This window comes from Bos indicus, chromosome 6, assembly GCF_029378745.1.
Source record: "Bos indicus isolate NIAB-ARS_2022 breed Sahiwal x Tharparkar chromosome 6, NIAB-ARS_B.indTharparkar_mat_pri_1.0, whole genome shotgun sequence".
NCBI classification, from domain to species: domain Eukaryota; kingdom Metazoa; phylum Chordata; class Mammalia; order Artiodactyla; family Bovidae; genus Bos; species Bos indicus.
Window position 1 is genome coordinate 19,035,439 of NC_091765.1, and position 26,787 is coordinate 19,062,225.

Below are 26,787 nucleotides of genomic sequence, written 5' to 3' on the forward strand. Positions count from 1 at the left end.
AATTTTTTGCCTTCAAAAATGGAATTCAAATTTCCTTGTGTTTTGCTTTGGGAAAAACTTTTAAGAAGCACAGATTTTCAGAGTTCAACTGAACAGATGGGTCTGATTTTGCAGTCTTAGCAGATATCCTTTGGATGACATCACCATGAGATGATCCAAGGCAGTTTATGGTTAGGTGCTTATTTCATGGTGGGACAGCTGTAATTGTCTAGAGATCTCTTCAAGAAAATTAGAGATACCAAGGAAACATTTCATGCAAAGATGGGCACAATAAAGGACAGAAACTGTATGGACCTAACAGAAGCAGAAAACATTAAGAAGAAGTGGCAAGAATACACAGAAGAACTATATACAAAAGAGAGTCACTAAGAAATGACTCAGAAAACCATGATGGTGTGATCACTCACCTGGAGTCAGACATCCTGGAGTGTGAAGTCAAGTGCGCCTCAGGAAGCATCACTATGAGCAAAGCTAGTGGAGGTGATGGAATTCCAGCTAAGCTATTTCAAATCCTATAACATGATGCTGTGAAAATGCTGCACTCAATATACAAGCAAATTTAGAAAACTCAGCAATGGCCACAGGACTGGAAAAGGTCAATTTTTATTCCAATCCCAAAAAAAGGCAATGCCATAGAATGTTCAAACCACTGCACATTGCACTCATTTGCTCACCCGCTAGCAAAGTAATGCTCATAATTCTCCAAGCTAGGTTTCAACAGTATATGAACCGTGTATGTGTAGATGTGCAAGCTGGATTTAGAAAAGGCAGAGGAACCAAAGATCAAATTGCCAACATCTGTTGGATCATAGAAAAAGCAAGAGAGTTCCAGAAAAACATCTACTTCTGCTTCATTGACTACACTAAAGCCTTTGACTGTATGAATCACAATAATCTGTGGAAAATTCTGAAAGAGATGGGAATACCAAGCCACCTTACCTGCCTCCTGAGAAATATGTATGCAGGTCAAGAAGCAACATTTAGAACCAGACATGGAACAATGGACTGGTTCCAAGTTGGGAAAGGAGTACATCAAGACTGTATATTGTCACCCTGCTTATTTAACTTCTATGCAGAGTACATCACGTGAAATGCCAGATGGATGAAGCACAAGTTGGAATCAAGATTTACAGGAGAAATATTAATAACCCAGATATGCAAATGACACTACCCTTGTGGTAGAAAGGGAAGAGGAACTATAGAGCCTCTCGATGAAAGTGAAAGAAGAGAGTAAAAAAGCTGACTTAAAAGTCAATATTCAAAAAACTAAGATCATGGCTTCCGGTCTCATCACTTCATGGCAAATAGAAGGGGAAGCAATGGAAACAATGACAGATTTTCTTTTCTCGGGCTCCAAAATCACTGCAGATGGTGACTGCAGTCATGAAATTAAGACACTTGCTCCTTGGAAGCAAAGCTATGACCAACCTAGACTGCATATTAAAAAGCAGAGATGTTACTTTGCCCACAAAGGTCCATCTAGTCAAAGCTATGGTTTTTCCAGTAGTCATGTATGGATGTGAGAGTTGGACCAAAAAGGAAGCTAAGTACCAAAGAATTAATGCTTTTCAACTGTGGTGCTGGAAAAGGCGCTTGAGAGTCCTTTGGACTGAAAGGAGATCATACCAGTCAATCCTAAAGGAAATCAGTCCTGAATATTCATTGGAAGGACTGATGCTGAGGCTAAAGCTCCAATACTTTGGCCATCTGCTGGGAAGAACTGACTCATTTGAAAAGGCCTTGATGCTGGGAAAGACTGAGGGCAGGAGGAGAAGGGGATAGAGGATGAGATGCTTGGTTGGCATCACTGACTTGATGGACTTGAGTTTGAGCAAGCTCTGGGAGTTGGTGTTGGACAGGGAAGTCTGACAAAGCTGCAGTCCATGGGGTCATAAAGTGTTGGACATGACTTAGAGACTGGACTGAACTGATTTTTTTCTTTATTAAACCTATAGTGTTCTAACTTGTGCTTTCTACCCATTTATCCTTTTTTTTTTTTTCCTTCTGAAACATCTTAGAACACAAATATTCCACAAACCTCTTTAAAACACTTGAAGTCACCTACTGTATTTCCTATAATCCTCATTTTAGGTCAAAATTTCTCCAAATAGAAATGCTAATATGCTTAAGGTATTGGTTCATTCCTGTATGGCACAAATAAATTACAAAATATGTTTACCCCTGTGGCTACAGAGAGCACCCATGAACTAAAATCTAGTTCCCTGGAAGGTTTTTCCCCTTCTTCCTGAACACAAAGATGTCAGGAGTGTTTGACAAACATTACTCATCAATTATGAGACTGGGAGTGGTTGCAAGAGCACATGTTGTATTAGATGTTAATGGGATGGAAATGTGGAAAATAAACATTCTGTGACATAGTGGAATGAATTAAGTACAGCTTCATGGCAGCTTAATGAAGCTAAAACAGTGCGACAGAGGTCAGGATTGAGGACATCTCAAGCATGGCTGAAATAACTCCCCACATTATTCTAATTAGTCACTTAGTGTTTTCACAAATAGTTATCCATTTCTTCAAATTGAGAACATTCAGATTTCCAAGCTACAGTGTATTTTTAGATTATAACAATCATACGGGTGATATTTTTCTTTTCCACTGAGCTCAGTGAGATGCTCTGAGAAGTGATGAATTGCCCTGACTTTCTTTTTAGCCAAGAAAAAACAATACCCTATTGCAGCCTTAGAATTTAAGGGGAAACAATCAATTACCCTTTTCTCCTCCCTCAAATTGAGACCATTTGAGAAAAAGGTTAAGAAAGAAAGGCAGATGACAGATAACCCTGTGGCTGATAAAGTTAATAATGGAGAGTGTGGCATGTATCTGTGGGCAAGGAGACAGAATTCGTGCCCACTGTCAGGCAACACCAGACAATATCAATTCTACCTGTTGGAGCTGCCCCTGTAAAACTTACAATATACATGGGCAGAATCGAATGAGACACTTGCTTCTCGAAGTTACTGCCAAAGAAGACGGGTGAAGAGAAGATGGAACAATGCATTTATCATTCAAGCATCTCTTATTTGAAATTCTCTAAAACTGGGTAATTCATACCACAAGAAAGGAGTGAGTGAGGGATGAAGTGAGACAAAGATTATTATACATTCCACATAAAACTAAGGATTAGAAAAGAAGAGCTTCTCTCCATTTTATTCCCCAGATCTTTATATTTAATCGAGTATACATAACTATTGACTATGGTGAAGATAAGGGTTGTAACCAAAGTCTGAGAAGCTATCTACTAGTTGAGGTCATTTCCCCAATTCCAATTACTCCCTCTTTATGGATCCTCTAGGTGATTTAGGTTTTATCTGCAGAAAATTGTAAAATGGATGAAAATAGTTCACTAATTCAACCGACTCTAAAATCACACTATCCTCAGGACTGAAAAGAAAAAAATCCAATAGCTGCCTCCTTCTTTTTATAATCCAAATTATGTCCATCACATTACTAATATAGTTGATTAGAGGTTCTGTAGTGGGATTAAATAACACGTGTATCTGGTAATAAAATGTATAAAAGCACTTCAGTCATAAAATTCTGAGAAAACAGATACCCCACTTTTTAATATAAATCCTCTTCCATTAAAAAATTCCTGGAATGAATTCAAGTACAAAATTTATATCTTGTTGCATGTTAAAACCAAAATAAGTTGAAGTCCAGAAAAATCAGTCTATATTTGCTATCTTCAATGGACAACACAGAAGAAATGGACAAATTCTTAGAAAAGTACGACCTTGCAAGACTAAATCAGGAAGAAACAGAAAATATGAACAGACCTTTCACAAGTACTGAAATTGAAATAGTGATGGCTTCACAAGCAAACTCTATCAAACATTTAGAGAAGAGTTAACACCTATCCTGAAACCCTTCCAAAAAATTTCAGAGGAAGGAACACTCCCAAGCTTATTCTATGAGGCCACTGTCACCCTGATACCAAAACTGGACAAAAATATCACACAAAAAAAGAAAATCACACGCCAATATCACTGATGAACATAGACATGAAAATGCTCAACAAAATAGTAGCAAACCGAATCCAACAATACATTCAAAGGATCATTTACCATGATCATGTAGGATTTATCCCAGGGATGCAAGGATTCTTCATTATCCACAAATCAACCATTGTGATACACCACAGCAACAAATTGAAGAATAAAAACCATATAATCATCTCAACAGAGGCAGGAAAAACTTTTGATAAAATTTAACACCCATTTAAGATAAAAGCTCTCTTATCTCTCTTGCAGTAAGTGGGAACTTACCTCAACATAATAAAGGCCATATATGACAAATTCATAGCTTACATCATTCCCAATGGTGGAAAGCGGAAAGCATTCCCTCTAAGATCTGGAACAAGGCAAGGATGTCCATTGTCACCACTTTGATTCAACATGGTTTTGAAAGTCCTAGAAAAGAAAAATAAACGGAGTCCAAATTGGAAAAGAAGTAAAACTGTGACTGTTTGCCAGTGACATAATACTATACATTTGCTAGCTTCCTCTACAGAATAGAGTAAAAGGAAATCAAAATTCAAAATCCTCAAGTTCACAGCTGAAGTATTTCTCCCACATTCCATATTCTTCTCTGACTCAGCCAGAGGAGTTATTTTTTGTTTGTTTACTATAAATTAATTCACTTTTTAATTTTGTTATAGTAGGTCCTTATTGGTTATCTCTTTTAAATATAGTAGTGTGTACATGTCAGTGGGCTTTCCTGGTGGCACAGACAGTAAAGAATCCACCTGCAATGCGGGTGATCTGGGTTTGATCCCCAGTTTGGGAAGATCCCCGAGAGGAGGGCATGGCAACCCACTCCAGTATTCCTGCCTGTTTAATCCCCATGGACAGAGAAGCCTGGTGGGCTACGGTCCATGGGGTCACAAAGAGTCGGACACAACTGAGTAACTAATCACAGCACACGGTGCATTGTCAGTGCCAGACTTCCCACCTATCCCTCCCCCTAGCACCTCCCCCCCGGTAACCGTCAATTCCTTCTCTCCATCTGTAAGCTGCCAGAACAGTTCTGGATGCCTGGGTGAAGTGGGATTCCAACAGTTACGGAATGGACTGTGTCTCACTGGAATGAGAGACTTTCACTTTTAATAAAGTCCAATAAATTTTTAGGATGCACAAGATTAAGTAAAAACTGTCACCACATTGAGAAAAGAAAGCCCATCTCTACCTCATAGAACAGATATCTCAGAGAATGTGCTATTAACAAATCTAGGACTTGGTGTTGTCAAAAACCACAGTAGAGATGCTTGGAATCTAAATGAAGAAAGATGGATGGAGAAAATCTTTGTTTTTGCTTTGCTAAAGTCAACCAATCCAAATTAGCTGTCTGGAACCCATGGCCTATATACCTAAACTTATGTGCAAAAAATGTCCCACCAAGATATTAGCTACAGAACTATATTTTACCATAAATTGGGGTGGAGAGAAGGGAGAATCCCAGCTATGTTCTTCACCTACTGTTAGAGACTGTTAGTTGAAGTATTGCTGCCTTCGTGTAAAACTGGTCAAGTTAGAAGTCTGCCATAGTGCGGGCCTCTTTGAGGCTGCTTTTGCTCTCAGCATATTCAGAGCATTACCAGTGCTTATCTGAGGACAGGTTTAGCTGGGGGATGTGGCCTCCAGTCTCCTGCAAGCTGACCTTTCCAGGATTGTACTGCAGGAGCTGCTTCCACTGCTTCATACTGTGGAATTCCTTACTCCCTCTACCCCGCATTTGCTCTAATTGTAGAAGCACACCAACACACATTCCTGAAATTAAACTGCTACAGATATTTCTGAAAATTATTTTAGCAAAGAGTGCACAGGGACATAGACGACAATCCCAATTTAACATTCCTTCACTCAACACGTACTTGTGAAGAGCAATGTCTATTGTGCTAGGCAACTTTGCAGGCACAGTGGGCAGAAACAGAAAACCAAACCAGTAAGGTTTATTCATTTATTGTGTTTACCCTCCAGTTATTTTTCAGGGAGATGGCTAGGAGGCAGGAAATAACTAAGTAACAATTGTATAAATACTACAGGAGAGGAGATATGAGCCCTGTGAAGAAAACCAAAGCAGGGTAAAGGAACAGAGGGAGATGAGGAGTGTTATTTTAGCTTTTGCAGTCAGGGAAGATCTGTCAGAGGAAGCAAACCTGAGTAGAAACCTGAATGAAATGAGGGGTGGTCTGGAGAAACAGTGTCACGGGAAGAGCAAAATAAACATTTGACCCTGGGAAGAAGTTGAGAGGCAGACTGGGGTCGAATGGGTAAGGGAAGAGAGAAAGAGGATGAGGTCAGACAAAGAGTTGAGTCAGACTGTGTAGACCCTTACTGCCCATCATAAATACGTCTATTTTGAAAGATATGAAGCTGGCAAGAACCGTTGAGTAGGAGAGTAGCGTGAGCTGACACACTTTGAAAGGACCACCTAAGCTGCTTTGCAGCAAAGAGACTAGTGCATCCAGGCAAGAACTGTTAGTGACTTAAATGGTGAGATAAGGTGGAAGTACTGACAGATCACTGGACTTAGGATATGCTGGAGATGGAGGCAACTGTATATGCTGTTGACCTGGATGAGGGTTGTGAGAGAAAGTAAAACCTCTTTAGCCTCATATAAGGATCAAGAACATAGAGAAAGTATTGATGAGAAAAGAAAGATTAAAAAAAATATCTCTTCCCTGAACAGTGCTATCATAGTAAATATATACAGAATTGCCCTCAGTAGAATACTGACAATTCTTTAGAAAATTTCCCTTTGTAAGTTTCTCACCAGACATTTGAGAACATAATGAAAAGTTATATGAAGGACAGATTGCATCAATAAAAAGAGAGAGATTGTTGGATGCGCTAAGGGAAGCAGTTGCAGACAAATGAAAGGATGAGGGGCATCGGGAAGATATAGGAAAGGGAATAAACAGGTGCCAGAGCATAGAGACTGAGGAGAGAAAGCATGAGGTGGATGGAAAGAGATAGCAGAAATATTAAAAGGTGCTAATGCTGCTAAGTTGCTTCAGTTGTGTCCGACTCTGTGAGACTCCATAGATGGAATCCCACCAGGCTCCCCCATCCCTGGGATTCTCCAGGCAAGAACACTGGAGTGGGTTGCCATTTCCTTCTCCAATGCATGAAAGTGAAAAGTGAAAGTGAAGTCGCTCAGTCGTGTCCAACTCTTCGCAACCCCATGGACGGCAGCCTACCAGGCTCCTCTGTCCATGGGATTTTCCAGGCAAGAGTACTGGAGTGGGGTGCCATTGCCTTCTCTGGAAAGGTGCTAATGCTGCTGCTGCTGCTAAGTCGCTTCAGTCATGTCCGACTCTGTATGAACCCATAGACCGCAGCCCACCAGGCTCCCCCATCCCTGGGATTCTCCAGGCAAGAACACTGGAGTGGGTTGCCATTTCCTTCTCCAATGCGTGAAAGTGAAGTCGCTCAGTCGTGTCCAACTCTTAGCGACCCCAGGGACTGCAGCCCACCCGGCTCCTCCATCCATGGGATTTTCCAGGCAAGAGTACTGGAGTGGGGTGCCATTGCCTTCTCTGCAAAGGTGCTAATAAGGAGCTTCAATTTGAGGCAGATGTCAAAGAGTGTCAAGGAAAGCTTACAGGAAGAGAACAGTTGACTCTCAGCAGTAGATTTAGGAAACTATTTTAGCAAAGGGTGTAGCTCAGGCAACACTCCCATTGACACTGGGCCAATGCGCTGCATTAAAGGGCAATTTGTCAAAGCAAGTCATAGCTATCTTTTGAGTCTTAAGTAATTGTATAGTGTAGGACCTGGGGATTCTAAAGAAATAACAATATGCAAGTAATTGAAGTACTTTCATGAGAAATACACTGGCTATCATACCTCTCACACATACGTCATGAATACCACAGTGCATGGCCTTTTAAAATTTCCTGGGGGTCAGCATTTCTTACAGATGCCATGGACTTGTTTTATTTGTTCCACACCTTCCCACTTCACTGCACCTGCTTCACCAGTCATCATTCTGTGTTTAATGGCCAGTCAGCCTCCAGGGCCCAGTAACAGATGGAGAACATCAGATCAGCTAGTGCATGTAAAATATTCTAAGTCCTACTTAAGCTTCTCACGCAGACTTTGAAATTGAGATCATTTTATCGACCATTTATTTCTCTATCTTGCCTATTGCTCCTGGCAGCTGTGTTTTTTCCCTGTTTCAATAGCTTTTTATTCTGTGCCCAAATGTATGCCATTACTTCAAGCTTATTTAGATAACAGGAAGGCTAAGCAATGTCTATGGGAATTGCACTGCATCATTCAAGCTATTTAACATGTATCCAAGTCTTATAACTTTCTAAGATCAAAATATAGCGATGCTACCTTTTAATAATGCCTCAGAGGAAGATATAGCAAAATTCATTTTTACATTTTAAGGGACCTTGAGTTCTCTATGGGGAGTAAATGCCCCAGTATACCATGGGCTTCAGTTTGGGACTGTTAAAAATGAACATTAGCTAAAGAAAAGTTGGGGGTGCTGTGCTAACTTCTCTTGAAATAAAAGTGGTTTAAGAAAAATCCTTGAAAACAGGATTTATTTTGTAAATGAGTGTGAAGTCACTCAAAACACTATTTTAAGGTTATAGAGGAGAGTGGGTATCTGTTATTTAACAGGGAAAACCCACCTTGGGTTGGGGAGAAACTACTCAGTGTTAAGAGGGAGAGAGGCTGAAGAGAGTGATCATGTGCAAGAAAGAAAAGCAGAAGCAATTCGAGCAAATGTTAAAGAATCAGGACTGTTACGCAAGCTCTCCTTGGAGAAATCTTTGTTTTGGTAGCTTTGAAATAAGTCGAATGCAGCACTGGAAAAGGAGGACTGACCGGGTAAAAACTGGTTGTTATGGGTGGGAGCGTCACAGAAAAAACAGTGATTTAGAGACTATCCGAAAAGAACACTGCACTAGTCCAACATTCCTTTCTGATGCTTCAAGTCATCTTACTGAGAATCCAGCTCTTATCTCATCGTCAGTTGGCAAAGAGGAATGTTCATAAGGACTTTCCCATAGGAAACATACACAAGAGGGATGATGATAATCATTACTATTTACACAGCACTTATTTGCTTCAGAAATGCCAAGTGTCTTACTATGCTTTATTCCTTATAATACGATTGCAGCTCCTGTCTCTTTTGAAGGTTGACGGTGGACCAGGTGCTCGCTTACTGATGTCTCCCCATCATCTCTGGTCACTTTTCACAGCAACTGCTCTGTAGCCGAGTGCAGTGAAGCCAAGACTTGAGATTGACTCTCTCAAGCCAGACTCGGCACTCTTATCAGTTAGTCCATGCTGCCCCCATTTGGAAATGATGACCCTTTTCAGGATTGTAGGGGATTCTGTGGCCTGCCTGCTACCACAGAGCTCATTAGTATCAGATCTCAAGTTAAAGGACATCTTTTATAACCATTTCTTCACTCCCAAGATTTACTGAGTACTTCCTAAAGCACTTTCCTTATTTCCCCTGAAATCATAGTGCTAGAATGTGGGCTAATTGGAGAAAACATCATTTTCTCCCCAGCAGGTATTACTCCCCACTGACTTCTTTCCAGGGGACTGCTGCTACTAAGTCACTTCAGTCGTGTCTGACTCTGTGTGACCCCATAGACGGCAGCCCACCAGGCTCTCCTGCCCCTGGGATTCTCCAGGCAAGAACACTGGAGTGGGTTGCCATTTCCTTCTCCAGTGCATGAAAGTGAAAAGTGAAAGTGAAGTCGCCCAGTTGTGTCCGATTCTTCGAGACCTCATGGACTGCAGCCTACCAGGCTCCTCCGTCCATGGGATTTTCCAGGCAAGAGTACTGGAGTGGGGTGCCATTGCCTTCTCTGTTCCAGGGGACAAATCTATCTAATTAGTATTTTGGACAATGTTACCAAGAATAAGTTTATAAAGTTTACAAATAAATGATCTATCACTTTACAGGTGCACAACTGGAAGGTAATTTAAAAGTTCAAAATTTCACAACAAGAATGGAAAGCAGGAATCGGATGTTTCAAAGCAGGATTTGGAGAGTATATGATTGCAATTTGCTCTGGTATGCTGCTGCTGCTGCTAAGTCGCTTCAGTCGTGTCCAACTCTGTGCGACCCCATGGACTGCAGCCTACCAGGCTCCCCCGTCCCTGGGATTCTCCAGGCAAGAACACTGGAGTGGGTTGCCATTTCCCTCTCCAATGCATGAAAGTGAAAAGTTGAAGTGAAGTCGCTCAGTCATGTCTGACTCCTAGCGACCCCATGGACTGCAGCGCGCCAGGCTCCTCCATCCGTGGGATTACTAACATGCTAAAATAGTGATTGAATCTCCATCCCACCTCACATTGCATTCTGCTGTGAAACATAGTTCATATCAGAAAATTAATCATTACTTCTTTGAACATCTTGTTATCTTGTAAAAAAAAAATCAGTTTAAGGTTCCACTGAGTTTACACTATGTTCTGTGCTACTTATACCAAAACATTAAACCTATTTAGATAATACACAGAATTACTACACATGATACAAATGTGTTAATCACTCTTTGACTGCACACATTCAAAGAGGGTCCAGTCATCTGTCAGGGAAACAGAAATACAAACTGAATGAAATGACTTGCCAGTGTCACTGGAGTGGGGGCCAGAGGAAGTGAAGGTGGAGATTTGCCCAGACCATGTCCAATATGCTTTGTTTAGACACCTGTACTTTACTTGTGGGCCAAGTTCTTTTATATATTTTTAAAAATATTACTATACATATATTTTGCTTCTTTGCCTAGTGTGGCCTAGAGAACTGAACAGCTCCTGGAAGAATGGTGATTCTTATATTATACAGTGCTTCACAGATAGCCTCCTTTGTTCCCTCCATTCATTCACTACACCCAACTCCTTAATAGGAATGTGAGGCCGACTATGAGTTCAGATTGTGTTTTCTCAAAAACCCTGGGTTGGATGAGTAATTTTCACCAGAATATGAAAAGTACTCTTGAGAAGCAGTTCTTTCCTTTAAGGAAAACAAAAACTTGAAGAATCAGAGTCAGGTAAGAAAAGACTGCATAATGGCCACTGTTTGCTAGTTAAAAGAAAAAAAAAAGCTACAACTTTTAGTTTGCAATTCATTTGCATAAAAATATCTTAAATTGGAAAGGTTTTTAATGCGTTCTGGATGGATATTAAAGGTTATAAAGTATTTTAAATCACTTTTTAAAAGAGCTGCCTGACTGTGCAGGGTGGTCTACCTTGGTCCTCCTGTGTCCCACAAGACTGACCAGTACCAACTGCGGTCAGGGGGCTCTCTAAACCTCTAGCTCCTTTCTGGGTTTGGCCATTGGAAGACACCCGAGAAAGGTCTGGGAATAAGAACAGATGGCTCAGAGTGTATCTACATTTGGCTCCTGCCCTGGTGTGGCAGAGTCTGGCAGTGGCTGTATTCTTCCACCAAAGGCCACAGGCAGGGATGAGCATATTTCTTCTAAGTCCTCTCCAGGTTTCAGGAACGATTCCTTCAGTCCTACCAACATTACTTCAGGCTAATCCTAGCCCTGAAGACGTGAATATTCCTTGTTGCCTTTTCCTAACACTGCCCACACCATTTTAAATAGTACTTTATCAGTCTCTCCTCAGTGACCTGTCTCTGTCTGCCACCTGCTTCCTGCCAGGAGCCTGATACCTGACCAGGTCTAAAGGTTAATGTGCTTTTCCTCTTCACTGTTCTCACTCACAGTCTATGCAAGCCAAGAGGTAGCATCATCAAGATGTAGCATCATCAAGGCCAGTGCTTCATCTGGCTTCCCAGTTTGTTCAGTATTGTCTACTAACCACTTGAATTTACAAGCACGGGGTTGTATGCTGATTTTAGAAAAATGTGGATTATTTCTAGCATTTCAAAAATAGAGTTTTTTTACCAAAAAAAATCTGACTTTTAGTACATTATATGTAAGATTAATTTCTAAAAAACATATTTACCATCTACATATGATATAGCTTGACTTTTTGACTGAACATGCTTCAGTTTTTTTATATGAGAGTATAGTTGACTATGGAGAAGGCAATGGCACCCCACTCCAGTACTCTTGCCTGGAAAATCCCATGGATGGAGGAGCCTGATGGGCTGCAGTCCATGGGGTCGCTAGGAGTCGGACACGACTGAGTGACTTCACTTTCACTTTTCACTTTCATGCATTGGAGAAGGAAATGGCAACCCACTCCAGTGTTCTTGCCTGGAGAATCCCAGGGATGGCGGAGCCTGGTGGGCTGGCCCTCTACGGGGTTGCACAGAGTCGGACACGACTGAAGCGACTTAGTAGTAGTAGTAGTATAGTTGACGAACAATGTTGTGCTTGTTTCAGGTGTACAGCAAAGTGATCTAGTTACATATATACATGTATCTATCCTTTTTCAAGTTATTTTCCCATGTGGGTTATTACAAAATATTGAGCAGAGTTCCTGGTCTACACAGTAGGTCCTTGTTGATTAGGGTTGCTTCCTTTCTCTTTTATTTTGTTCCTCCTTATGTTTCCAAGACAATCCACTGAATCTCTAATGTTTTATGAAGATGAGTTACCACTTATTCTTATCTGCCTAGCATCCCACAGTCTGTTATCTGTGCCCTTGTTGATATGCCGGCTAGCCTATCTGAAAACCTAACTGCTAACGCTGTGTAAAGGCAGTTATTCATTACTCATATGCTCATAAAAGGCTAGCACTATGATTTTACAAGTAATTTTTTGCATAAAAATATTAAAGCAATAAAATAAAAATTATATTATCTTCACATATAACCCCCCATAAAAAACTTGGATTTCTATATCCTCCTGAAAAAGAAAACATACTACCCTGAACTATAGGAAAATGCTGGATCTGTATTTCTGCCCAAGAACAATTGATTAGGGCCTTGGGGAGCTGGAGTCTCTTTCTTCAATTACCACCACTCTTGCATTTGATTACCAATGGCTATTTTTTTAATTGAATGTGGAATGTGAAACAATTAATTTATAATTGTTGTATATTTGGTAACAAAATGCAATATCATAGATTTCTCTGCTACAAAAACTCCAGTCACTCATTACCCTCAGAACAGCCTCTAAATTCAATGTGGTCTGGCCTCTGTCTATCTTTTAGAGCTCCTCTCCCATCTCTCTCTCTTTCTCTCATCCCACTCCAGTCAAGCTTTTCTTTTTCCTGTTCTTTGAAATTCACCAAGGTTGTTCTCATCAAACTCACTCTTCCTTCAGTCCTTTTGCCTAGTGTAGTTTCCATACACACATTCCCACCTGATGTTCACATGGCTTGCTTCCTTAATTTGTAAAGATCCATGAAATGCTTTTTCTTGAAAAAGTCTCTCTAGAATCTGGAGTATCCGTTCTGAAAGCAGAAGCTAGCATGTAGGACTTCGCTGGTGCAGTAGATAAGAATCCGCCTGCCAACGCAGGGGACACGACTTTGATCTCTGTCCCGGGGGGAGGATTCCACATGCTGCAGAGCACCTGAGCTGGTGTGCCACAACAACTGGGCCCATGTGCTGCAACTACTGAAGCCCGCACGCCTAGAGCCTGTGCTCTGCCACGAGAAGCCACCGCAATGAGCAGCCCTCCACCACAACTGAGAAGCCCCGATTGACCGCAACTAGAGAAAGCCTGCACAGCAACGAAGACCCAGCACAGCCAAAAATAAATTAATTAATTAAAAAAGAAGCTAGCATGTATGCGTACAGCTCTTATATCTTTCTTCTGGATCCTCGGCCTACTTTTTATACAATCTCCAGCACCCCTCTCTCTCAGGATCCTCCACCAACAAATCCATAAATTGTAGCAGCAAGCAAGCTACCACCACATGACCTCTGCGTGGTCCAGACTGAATGTTGCTTCAGCCCTGGGATTAAGAGGAGGAAGAGTTATTATGCAGTATTAAAACCAGATGGTGTTATTTTAATTAGTGTAATGGGGGTTCTTAATCAGGAAAAGTGTACTAATAAAGCCAGGATATATCATGATCATTAAAAAAATCAGGAAAGACATTACTTTAGGATATCCTTGAATTTTTCTACAGACATATATTTCCATTAACATGTACTTGTGAGCCTTCTCTAAAATTCCTTCCACATTTTTTAATTCACTGAATGAAGAGACAAAAAGCACAAATGTCTTCAAAGGTACAGAGTTTTGGTGCTTCAGTTTTGGGGTGTGGGTGTGCATGTCTGTGTATTTTCTGTGTGCATAAGGTGTGTTTTCTCCAAAATAAATAAAACAAAAGATAAGTTCTCCCTTTGGAACCATTAACCACAAAAGATTCCTACGAGGAAAGTGAAATTTAATTTGGTAAGGATGAATGGAACAATCTGGTCCCATAAGTAGTGCAATATACTTAGTTCTATTCCAATCATTTTATAATAACTCACACCCACTCTTTATCCTTTTCATTTGCCTGTGTTTTAGCACTTCTATGCATATCTCTAGAGACCTAAGCATTCTTTCCATGTTTTTGACACTTGTGCTTATACGTATTGGGGCTGATCCTCTCTCCTCCATTAGATTTTAAATTTATGGCGCACCAAGAAGTTTATAACTCCCCACTCCACTTAGTAGCCCCACAGCTGAAGCCTTACCTCTTTCATGAACTCTCCCTTAGACCTTTCTGACCCCTGGTGATCCTTTCCTTCTCCAAATTCATATTGCGTTTTTCATTGCATCACATCCCACAGCACTTTCTGTAATAACATTTACGGAGCACTTGTTGTATGACACACACTCCTCTGTACTTTACATGAATCACAAAACTTAATTCTCACAATAACCCTATGTATCAACCCTATTGGCTCTTTATGCCAATTCAATAGACCAGATTAAAATATTTGCTCAAGTCATATGGTCAGTAAATGTTATCACCTAACCAATATTTTTGAATTTAGAAACATTCTTTTCAACCATTCTGTTTGATTATGTTACACTATCTCCCACATAAAAACATCTACTCATATATGAATTATGTCTTATATATTCATTGAGTCTCAGCTAAATGTCACACTATACTCAAATAGTCCCTATAGTGCCCAGGCCTGTATTATGGGGGTCACTCAATAAATACATCTTAGAAATTCAGAAGCTGTAGTTTGAACTAAACATTCCTCATAAAGAGTCTCCACAGTTCTACACCAGCTCACCTACCTGCATGTGGAGAAGGCAATGGCAGCCCACTCCAGTGTTCTTGCCTGGGGAATCCCAGGGATGGGGGAGCCTGGTGGGCTGCCATCTATGGCATCGCACAGAGTTGGACACGACTGAAGCAACTTAGCAGCAGCAGCAGCTGCATGTAGCCAAGTTTTTTAAATCTATGAGACTTCAGCATTTTTATTTCTGAGATCATTAGAATATTCCAAAGAAATAGATTTATGCTATGTAACTGAGGTTACTATTTTTAGGATCTAAGGAAGGAAAGCTGAGCTTGCAAAACCTTCCATTCACCAACATGATCAGAAATAATATTTCTTTCTGGAATAGAATGAGTTACGATTAACTAGAAACACTTTATACTCTGGGGAGAAAGAGAGATGACGAGAGAGGATAAAAAGAAACCACTATTCATTAAGCCTGTCTGTATCTTATTACCCAAATTTACATTAAAACTGTATTATAAAGCAATTTAAAGACATCAATTATAGGAAACAATTCTTGGTTTTCTTGTGCAGTTCCTAGAACTCTATGGTGTCAACTGACAGACTTCAGGGTGTTAAAAAACATTACGAAATTCTCTGTAATATCTGTGTGTCCATTGTTGTTTAGTTAAGAGGCTTCATAGTTTTCATCAGTTCCTCAAAGGAGCTTCGACAATACCCTCAAAATAAAGAGTTCAGTAAGATCCACTGCTTTCCTGATGATTACAGTACATCATAAATGACCTAAATGTTACTCATCTGCTCATGAGCAGATAGAATAATATCTACTAAGTTTCTATGAATGACAATTTACAGGCCTTAATGTAAGGAAACTGGCAACTGAAAAAACTGTTCCTATTTTAGAACGGAACTCTTTGATACTCTTAACAATTGAGGAATTTACAGCGCTTTTGTTTATGTGGAATGTACCACGTGAGGAACTGAAACAAATACAAACACATACAGGCACACAAGGCTGATTCCATCAGCCTTCAGAGTAATCACCATCAGAGTGACGGCCATGTGATCTTTGGAAAATTCCACTGTGTGAACAAGAGACAGTCAAGAGAGAGAAGGCAAATAATGTTTTTGTTTTATTATGAAAATAATTTCACTTTGTAACCCCCAAAGCATCTGCTGCTGCTGCTGCTGCAAAGTCGCTTCAGTCATGTCTGACTCTCTGCAACCCCATAGACGGCAGCCCACCAGGCTCCTCTGTCCCTGGGATTCTCCAGGCAAGAACACTGGAGTGGGTTGCCGTTTCCTTCTCCCCCAAAGCGTCTAAGAGGCACTAAGGTGGACTCAGATGACATTTTGAGAATTACTGCTTTAATTGGCACTATTTCACCATTTCATTAGGGTTCTCATCTCTGGGAAACGGAGTGAACTATATGAAAGAGTTAACACTATCCTCACTATAATTTCACCCCTTAGTTTTTTTTTTTTTGCCTCACTTTGATCATGTATTTATTTCATCTTACTATACTGTGAACATATTTACAAATCCCTTTAAGTCTTTTTTGGGACAAGATAGTATATAAAGAGATAAACAAAGACAGCACTAAATGATCATAAAATACTAATTCAGGCAGTAGTTTCTTTTTTAAAGTAATTATTCTGAAATTACTAAGTGCAATGTCATGATATTATTAGAAAATCTGAAATTTTTAGCAAGTTAAAAAAAAAATTTAAACCTAGAAGTTTTGATGTTTTACTTATCTTTTTACAGAGGAGAAAACTGAAGCACAGTTTTCTTTTAGCTTCCTCAACTATGGAATATTTTTAAAAAGATTCCTTTAATTAAATATTTGAAAATAGAAGTACCTTGATAGAAAGTACTTTATTGTATTTTTTTATTGTTAATGAACATTTGATAGTTCTCTTACATACATGAGCTGTGAGGCCACCAATCTACTACGTGCTCAACCTATAATGGCTGATGTCTAATATACCCAAGGAATGGAGGCTGTGAGTGGGAGCAGAGCCAACAGAAGCAACCAGGGTCTGTGCCAGTGCATTGCTCATCATCGACAACAGGATACCATACTTTTCATGCGCAACTGGTGGCCTTCCCTCCCTGCCAGTAGCCTACTGTTAAAGATAAATGTTTGAAAACAGGAGATTTTTCCCATGAAACCATAAATCTGTGTTTGTGGTATTGTCTAATCTCTGTTGTGGGAATGGATCTGACATCACCACGTGAAAATTATGACTGCTTTCAACTCAAAACCAGGATGTAAGCAACAATGAAGAAAGATTTCCTCTGCATATTCAGGCAAATGTTACAATTGTGTATAATTCTATTACCCATGTTAGAGGCAAATGGACTTAGGGTTTGCTATCCTTTAATTAGAATTATCTTCCAGGAGAGGTCATGGTTTATGTGCTCACTAAAGCAATTGAACTGAGCCCTTACTTCCTCTCTAGCTAATCCTGAGCTGGAGAATGCAAATGTCATCACGGTAATATTACAAGTCATGGAAACAACCCAGAAAAGAGGATTTTCATCGAAAGGTTCAAATCAACTCCATATTTCCAGGTCCCCAATCACTTCCCCATGTTCTTTCATCAAACATTTCCAGCATACATCACACCTTGCTGGAAATATCTTTTAAATTCCACTTGTCAGAGTGACATGATGCAAAAGTTGTGCTTTATGGTAGGAAAACAACCTGCCACCTACTTATCTGTGCATCCCTCCTACAATCCCTGAAACATCCTCCAAGAAAAGAGGCTTGCTTTCCTTATCTTACCTTGTTTTCTTTTTTTTTAAACATCTGAGCATATGTTGGAAGCAATGACATCATGCAGGAACCTTCCTTCCTCAGAGCATGCAACACCTTTCAGGCAAGATGCTCACAGTGAACACTGACCATGCATGCTAACTCTCCCCTGCACAAGGTAACCCACTCCACATCACACAGACGTTCACTTGCAGAAGGTCACTCTGTGATCTGATGGTGCAGCTGGGAACAGACGCCAGAAGCTCCAGCGCTCTGTGAAGTGTTCCAACTCAAAAACTCAAGGCCTGCTTCTTGGGGGGAAGGAAGCCCATTCTGGGAGCAGGTTGATGATCTGGCTAAAGGGAAGACGGTTGTGGCTTCCTCAGCCCCGAGTATGCACCCTTTCAGAAACCTGCACAGGGGTTTTAGGCAGGTGTGACTTTTACAGAGTAACTATTTCTATCAGCACAAAGACTATCCTACTCTATCTTTGATAGTAATATGAAGGCAATTTTATTTCAAAACAGAGAATTAAAGACTGGAGAAGTACCAGTCTTGAAAATTCCAATCACATCCCTTGACTTATAGAACAAAGCAAAACAGAACAACAACAAACCCCACTGTGAAACTTTATGAACATCAGGGGAATATATATGCCATTTTGGGGGAGGAATTAATAATTTTTTGTTGCTATGAGCTGAATTAGGTATTTGGAGTAGCTGCTTTAGGTGGTACTATTAAAGCTTGAATATTCTGAACTTATTCAGACCTTAGAATCTGACAGTTTCAGTACCTTTCCCACTACATCCACTCTCTGCCCTTCAACCTACCAGCAAGGCCTAGATCAGCATCATGGAGGCCATATATTGAACTGAATGTGTCCTTCAATTTACTTTTCCATCCTGCATAGCACTTCTCCATTGACATGACTGATTAGCCAAGGTAACGAAGCCACTGTGTTCATTTAAGTTTTATTTTTTCAAAAAGGCAAGACCCAAAGGAGGAGTCAGAATCTTTTCCTTATAGAAATGCAGCCTGAGAACTAATTTTCACTTTTCATTCTTCTTTGTAAAATTTCCCTATGAACTATCCCTTCTTAAGTAAGGCTTAACGTTTTCAACTTAAATAATTATAGCCATATAAAGACAGACAGACATTTGTCAACCAGTAGCCTGGAAACCAGTATATGGTGACACACAACTTGTATAAAGAAGCGATAGACGTAAGTTAATTACCAAGACAATGGGGAGGGGTCAGAAAGAAACATTAAAAAAAAATCCAAAGACACAAAGTAATTTTAAAGTTAGTAACCTTTAACCTGACTCACATTGGTTGGAATCCAATATTGACCAGAGGGACTGGAATTCATTCTGATGATGTGATGGTAAAAAGTTGTGAGCTCAATGAGTCTGGTGGTCTTGGCACTATTCCCAGAGAAATCGAGTTCCCAGCACATAACTAAAGGACCTCAACTCTGGTCCAACTAGCCATCTTTACTCTGTCAAAAAAAGACTCAGGGTGGAAATGGGCCATGGGGACACATTTTTTTCCTTCCTACTGACAGGTTTCGTCTCTGAATGAGTGGAAGGAACTCTGGTGGTCACCTCTGGAGAAGTAGTGGCCGAGACCTCAGTCTCAATCTGACCTGTGGCTGCAGTAGATTTGGGTTTCGAAGGAGTCCTTCTCAAAGCCTAATGCTATCTTTGGGGAACACAAAGGAACATAAAATTTATCACTTGGAAAGATAGAATAATTTCATCTGCAGCCTTCATCTCAGAGTCCTTAAGGAGAAATGATGAATAAGCTGAGAAATTTTATCCAGCAGAACTATTCCCTTGGGTACGAGGAAGAGTGAGCCACAGTCATCTTTATTAGAAATTATGCACCTGAAGGCTCCCAGACAGAGGGAGAGAACATGCACAACCCACTGTAAGACACTTTTAAAAAATCTTTGGAAAGCATAGTGCATTAATACACAAGGGTTTTGCTCTGATTGCCTGATATAGAAATCCCAGCTGCTCATCTTTAACAGTTAACACTTTCCATTATAAAGTGGTTTTTGCACTGTTTTCCTCTTTCTTTTAATTTGTGGTATTCATCAATAGAGTCCTTATATGGTCCCTACGGTTTCTAAAATTACTAAAGGAAGAAACTCTTCCCAAAGTCATTGTTAAGTGACTGAGGTGAGTGATTCTGGTTCGTGGATCAGGCTCCAAAAATACATGAAAAAAAAGTTCAAGCTAGGTTACAGTGAAGTGATTCTAGTGTCTGTAATTACATTATTTCACTGGTGTTTCAAACCAAATGGATTATCGAAAAGAAAATGATGCAAAACCCATTAGTTTCTTGGAAGGGTTCAATCCCAGTGTGAACAGGATATGGGCAGCTAGAAGATACATTGCAAATTAATTTTATAATAGAGAGAAGGAACCCTGAAAGAATATTCACAAAGGGAAAAAAATAACACACTAAGTAAGAAGGTGCAAGATGAAAATTTAGTCAGATCTTCCAACTTAAATTTTATCAAAAGGTCAAATAAAATACAACATTGTTTTTCATGCCCTCTGGCTTCAAATATTCTGTTCTCTCGACTTCTGTAACACTGATTTTCTATCCAGTCTCCTGTTCTGATATCTTTTTGCCTGGAAAACGTGATGCTTTTTTCAAGGACCTGGATCCTCTCTTCACAGACTGCAGACTCTCCCAGGGATAGTCTGTCTTATTGTTTGACTTTAGATTTCATCTACTTGATAACATTGCAAATGTTGTGACATCTTATGTTTCTTATCATAGTAAATGCTACAACCATCTTTCCATTTGCCCAAGGAAGAGAGCTGGGAGTTATCATTCATTTCTACTTGCCCTTACATTCAATGAATCATAAAGTCCTGTACATTCTCTATTCTGAATATCTCTTCCTTTGGGGCCACCATCCACAGGATTATACCTGCAGCTCCCTGACTGATGGCTTTATTCTTAACCCACCCTTTATTCTAATTAATTTTTCATACTGCAGACAGTGATGTTTGTCCAAGAAAATACAATTCTATGGTTTCTTTGCCTAATGTCCTCTTATCAGTCCTTGTTAGAATAATGCAGCTTCAAAGGTCCCCGCTTACCTCTCCAGTTTCCTGCTCAGTTACTATTTACCACTCAGGCAGTGTTCTCAGCATACTAAACACATTCAGTTCCTCTAAGGAACTCAGGACTTTCCTCTTACCTTGAGCTATTGAATATTTGGTTTCTTTTCCCTGGAATATATGTATTTCCAGATAGATCTCATTTCTTTTAGCAAATATTTTCAACTCGCCCTTCCACTGTTCTTGGCTGTTACTCTTCTTCAACTTCACTATAGTTACACACTTTATGTGGTGTTTTATTGACTAACTGCCGGTAACCAATCACTATATTTTAAATTTCATAAGAGTAATGATTATGTCTTGGTCACAATTTTCTCTCTCAGTAATTGGTTCATACTAGTCAAAGTATCCTATGTATCAATGAATAAACTCTGACCTTCAACTTTTTGTAAGGAAAATTTAATCATCACATAACAGACATAAACTTCATTTAAAGTTTTGCTGTTGTTATTTTAGTATTATGGAATTCATCCTCAGAAAAGTTTGTATCAGAGGCAGGACAAAGACTAATCTAAAAAAATCAAAGAAAGAGAAAGGAGTATAAGAAAAGATTTATGATGGTGAGTCAATTTTTCAAAAAATCAAGATGGGAAAATTCCTATTTTATTGCTTAGGGTTCATCAATGGAGGCAGAAGAGATGCAATTATTGCTATGGAAAATTTATTATGGTTATTATATTTTAGGCAATTGTGGGAGGAGTTGAGAAATGAACGTCTGGAATACAGAGTTGGAAGATAAAGGAGAGAGTTGCCAACCAGCCAGGCTCCTCTGTCCATGGAATTCTTCGGGGAAGAATACTGGAGTCGGTTACCATTTCCTTCTCCAGGGGATCTCACAGGCCCAGGGATCGAACCCATGTCTTTTATGTCTACTTTCACTGGCAGGCGGGTTCTTTACTACTAGTGCCACCTGGGAAGCCCAGGAACCAAGTCTGTCCAGTTGCTAAAGTGAGTCTCCTCAGTGGGAGCTTGTGGCTATGTCTAGAGAAAACTCGGCTACAGCAACCATCCCTGTGGGGTCACTGTCAAGTTCATCTGCTAGTTGTCCTGAAGCCACTTTGGTCAACAGGACCTGAAGTGGAAAGATCTGAACGTAGAGCAGAGGACAGAAATGATAAACTGGGCCTGATGAGAATTGCTAAACAATGTTCTTGAAGACATCTGGCTTGCAAAGAGGTCTGTTTCATGTCTCTTTTCTAGATCTCACTCAAATTTCTAACATGGATCCACATAGGCGAGGAGTTTCTAGGAAACATATTTCCCAGCTTCACATATTTGACCAGCATCAACTGATGGATGCTAAAGGCTTTCTTTAGGTGCTAAAGACACATGTGGCTTTACTTACCCATCCAACCTGAACCTGGAAGAAAAGCAGACATTTATTAGATATCTGTTGCCCTGTACAGCATGGTGACCTTGACTCAGACTTCACTGAGTGTCTGTAGTGTAAAGAAAAGGATGGAAATGCCAAAAAGTCTACGTAATAATCTAAATAATCCTGAAGATCAAATAAATTCATGGCATATGGAAGAAAGAATGAGATCTAGTCTTATTTTTATGGGTTTTTAAAATAGAAAACATTCTGCCAAGAAATAAAGTATAAAAATGTTTAGAGTGAGCTTCAATTATAGTTCAGTTCAGTTGCTCAGTCGTGTCTGACTCTTTGCGACCCCAGGGACTGTAGCATGCCAGGCATCCCTGTCCATCACCAACACCCAGAGTTTACCCAAACTCATGTCCACTGAGTTGGTGATGCCATCCAAGCAGCTCATCCTCTTTCGTCCCCTTCTCCTCCTGCCTTCAATCTTTCCCATCATCAGGGTCTTTTCCGATGACTCTGTTCTTTACATCAGGTGACCAAAATATTGAAGTTTCAGCTTTAACATCAGTCCTTCCAATGAACACCCAGGACGGATTTCCTTTAGTCTGGACTGGTTGGATCTCCTTGCAGTCCAAGGGACTCTCAAAAGTCTTCTCCAACACTGTCGGGAGCCGCGTTAGGCATTACTGACAAAATGGAGGCACAGTCCTCAGCCCCCTCTCCTCATTCCGCAGTCACGGATCCTGGGATGAAGGAGTTAGGCCTTGTAATTCTGACTTGTCTTTTCCTCTCCTCGGCAGAGTTGACTGAAAAGGAATATTAAGGTGCTTATGGTTCTTGAGAGGAGCATGAGAAGGCACAAAGCCTTCTGCAGCATTGCTCAGAAAATAATTCAAAAGTTAATCATTGTAAGGACTTTTACAAAAGAGTGTTCCAGGATGAGCACATAGGCTGTAGCTTGAGGCCATGGGAGGGATTGATATCTGAAGCCTATTTGTGAGGAGAATGTTTATGGCAAAGGAGTTTACTGAATTTAGGGCTTAGAAATAATTTAAACAGTTAAAAGTTAAAGATTTAAGGAATGTTGTAAAGTTAGCATATTTTACTATAGCTTACAGAAGTTAGGAATTTTTAGAGACACTATAGCTAGAAGCCTTTTGAAGAGATAGTGAGCTCAGGATGTTACAGGCAAACAGGATTTAGGAAGATAAGTAGTAAACTGAGGAATGTAGCATGAGTTACAATGTAATCACAAGTTAACTATAGGACACAATAGAGGAGGTAGGTAATAGATGACAAGGCTGATTCCCAGAGAATCACTGAAGCAGGGACTCTGTTTGAAGAGCAACAATCATTTATGGAGATAATAAATCTGGGAGAGGGGGAACTGAAAATGTCAAACCTCTGGCCTAATGTTTTTGTAAAAGTAAAAAGAGACTCTTAAACTTGGAATAAGCAGGCAGTCCATAGAAAAATGAGAGGCTGTCTCATTGCCAACACCCTTCACCTCTTCGGGTTGAATCCCTGGTTACTGGAGTTGGACTCCGGCACAACATGACAGTTCAAAAGAATCAACTCTTCGGCACTCAGCCTTCTACACAGTCCAACTCTCACATCCACACAGGACCACTGGAAAAACCAGAGCCTTGAACAGACAGACCTTTGTTGACAAAGTAATGTCTCTGCTTTTGAATATGCTATCTAGGTTGGGCATAACTTTCCTCCCAAGGAGTAAGTGTCTTTTAATTTCATGGCTGCAGTCACCATCAGCAGTGATCTTGGAGCCCAAAAAATAAAGTCTGTCACTGTTTCCACTGTTTCCCCATCTATTTGCCATGAAGTGATGGGACCAGATGCCATGATCTTAGTTTTCTGAATGCTGAGCTTTTAGCCTACTTTTTCACTCTCCAATGCTGAGCTTTTAGCCTACTTTTTCACTCTCCTCTTTTACTTTCACCGAAGGCAATGGCACCCCACTCCAGTACTCTTGCCTGGAAAATCCCATGGACGGAGGAGCCTGGTAGGCTGCAGTCCATGGGGTCGATAAGAGTCGGACACGACCGAGCAACTTCACTTTCACTTTTTACTTTCATGCATTGGAGAAGGAAATGGAAACCCACTCCAGTGTTCTTGCCTGGAGAATCCCATGGACGGTGGAGCCTGATGGGCTGCCATCTATGGGACCGCACAGAGTCGGACACGACTGAAGCAACTTAGCAGCAGCAGCAGCAGCAGAGGCTCTTTAGTTCTTCTTCACTTTCTGCCATAAGGGTGGTGTCATCAGCACATCTGAAGTTATTGATATTTCTCCTGGCAACCCTGATTCCAGCTTGCGCTTCATCCAACCCAGCGTTTCTCATGATGTACTCGGCATATAAGTTAAATAGCAGGGTGACAATATACAGCCTTGACGTACTCCTTTTCCTATTTGAAACCATTCTGTTGTTCCATGTCCAGTTCTAACTCTTGCTTCCTGACCTTCATACATGTTTCTCAAGAGGCAGGTCAGGTGATCTGATATTCCCATCTCTTTCAGAATTTTCCATGGTTTGTTGTGATCCACACAAAGGCTTTGGCACAGTCAATAAAGCAGAAATAGATGTTTTTCTGGAACTCTCTTGCTTCTTCAATAATCCAGCAGATGTTGGCAATTTGATCTCTTGTTCCTCTGCCTTTTCTAAATCCAGCTTGAACATCTGGAAGTTCCTGGTTCAACTATCACTGAAGCATGGCTTGGAGAATTTTGAGCATTACTTTACTAGCATGTGAGATGAGTACAATTGTGCAGTAGTTTGAGCATTCTTTGGCATTGCATTTCTTTGGGATTGGAATGAAAACTGACCTTTTCCAGTCCTGTGGCCACTGCTGTGTTTTCCAAATTTGTTGGCATACTGAGTGCAGCACTTTCACAGCATCATCTTTTAGGATTCAAAATAGCTCAACTGGAATTCCATCATCTCCACTTTGTTCATAGTGATGCTTCCTAAGGCCCACTTGACTTCACATTCCAGGATGTCTGGCTCTAGGTCAGTGATCACACCATCGTTATGATCTGGGTCATGAAGATCTTTTTTGTACAGTTCTTCTGTGTATTCTTGCCACCTCTTCTTAATATCTTCTGCTTCTGTTAGGTCCATACCATTTCTGTCCTTTATTGAGCCCATCTTTGCATGAAATGTTCCCTTGGTATCTCTAATTTTCTTGAAGAGATCTCTAGTCTTTCCCATTCTGTTGTTTTCCTCTATTTCTTTGCATTGATCACTGAGGAAGGCTTTCTTATCTCTCCTTGCTTTTTTTTTTTTTCAACTCTGCATTCAGATGGGTATAGCTTTCCTTTTCTCCTTTGCCTTTCAGTTATTTTCTTTTATCTGATACTTGTAAGGCCTTCTCAGACAAATAATTTTGTCTTTCTGAATTTCTTTTTCTTGGGGATGGTCTTGATCACTGCCTCCTGTACAATGTCACGAATCTCCATCCATAGTTCATCAGGCACTCTGTCTATCAGATCTAGTCCCTTAAATCTATTTCCCACTTCCACTGTATAATTGTAAAAGATGTGATTTAGGTAATACCTGAATGGTCTAGTGGTTTTTCCTACTTTCTTCAATTTAAGTCTGAATTTGGCAATAAAGAGTTCATGACATGAACCACAGTCAGCTCCTGGTCTTGTTTTTTGCTGAGTGTATAGAGCTTCTCCATCCTTGGTTTCAAAGAATGTAATCAATTATAGTTAGAAAATGTAAAACAATGACTTAGAAATGTTATATTTGTCTTATGGACTTGGGATGAAAATTAAATGTCCAATAGGAGGTGTCACATGAGCTAGTAAATTTTTTAATATTAAGTGTCTCTGTTCAGGATATACTCTCTAACACCGAATCCTCTGAGGCTATCTATCTCTTTGAGCCCTCTGCCCAATTTCTAATAAGATCTTGGTTTCTTCTCTGACAAACTCTTTCCCATAGCTTCAGAGCTTTTTGCCAGAGGAAACTGGGAAAATACTTAACTTCACAATACTCTCTCTGCAAAGATGATCCCTTCATTCATGACACAGCCTTTTAAAATCATTAAGTACAACAACATGCCAGCCTGAAGCATTTGCATTTGGATGCTGTCCTGATGTCCTCTTCTAAAACACATGCAATATCAGCTCAATGGCAAAGAAGCTCATCAAACCAACAACAAAAAGATCGTAACAAATACAACTTCTGCTGTCCTCTTCTTTAAAGTTACACAAAACCAACTTCTGACAGTTTTTTCATAGTCATTTTGTCCTGGCGGTCAGCCAATAAAGCTTCAGTTATATTGAGGTACCGTGTCAGAACACTCTAATAGATAAATGACAAACTTTAAATGTTATTCCCATCATGAAATTAAATACAGATTTTCCAAAATTACCTCCCTTTCACTAGGTGGAGCTTCGTATAAACTACCTTGAAGAGCTATCTATCA

At 40.2% G+C, this 26,787-nt stretch overlaps 1 long non-coding RNA gene across 1 annotated transcript in view; it reads right to left on the reverse strand.

The window, feature by feature from the left end:
• Positions 1 to 38: 38 nt before the first annotated feature.
• Positions 39 to 26,787, reverse strand: part of LOC139183590 (uncharacterized) — a 327,223-nt gene continuing 300,474 nt past the window's right edge. The window contains exon 5 of the long non-coding RNA XR_011567087.1: positions 39 to 4,428. This is a non-coding gene — a long non-coding RNA (uncharacterized lncRNA). The remainder of the gene's footprint in view (positions 4,429 to 26,787) is intronic.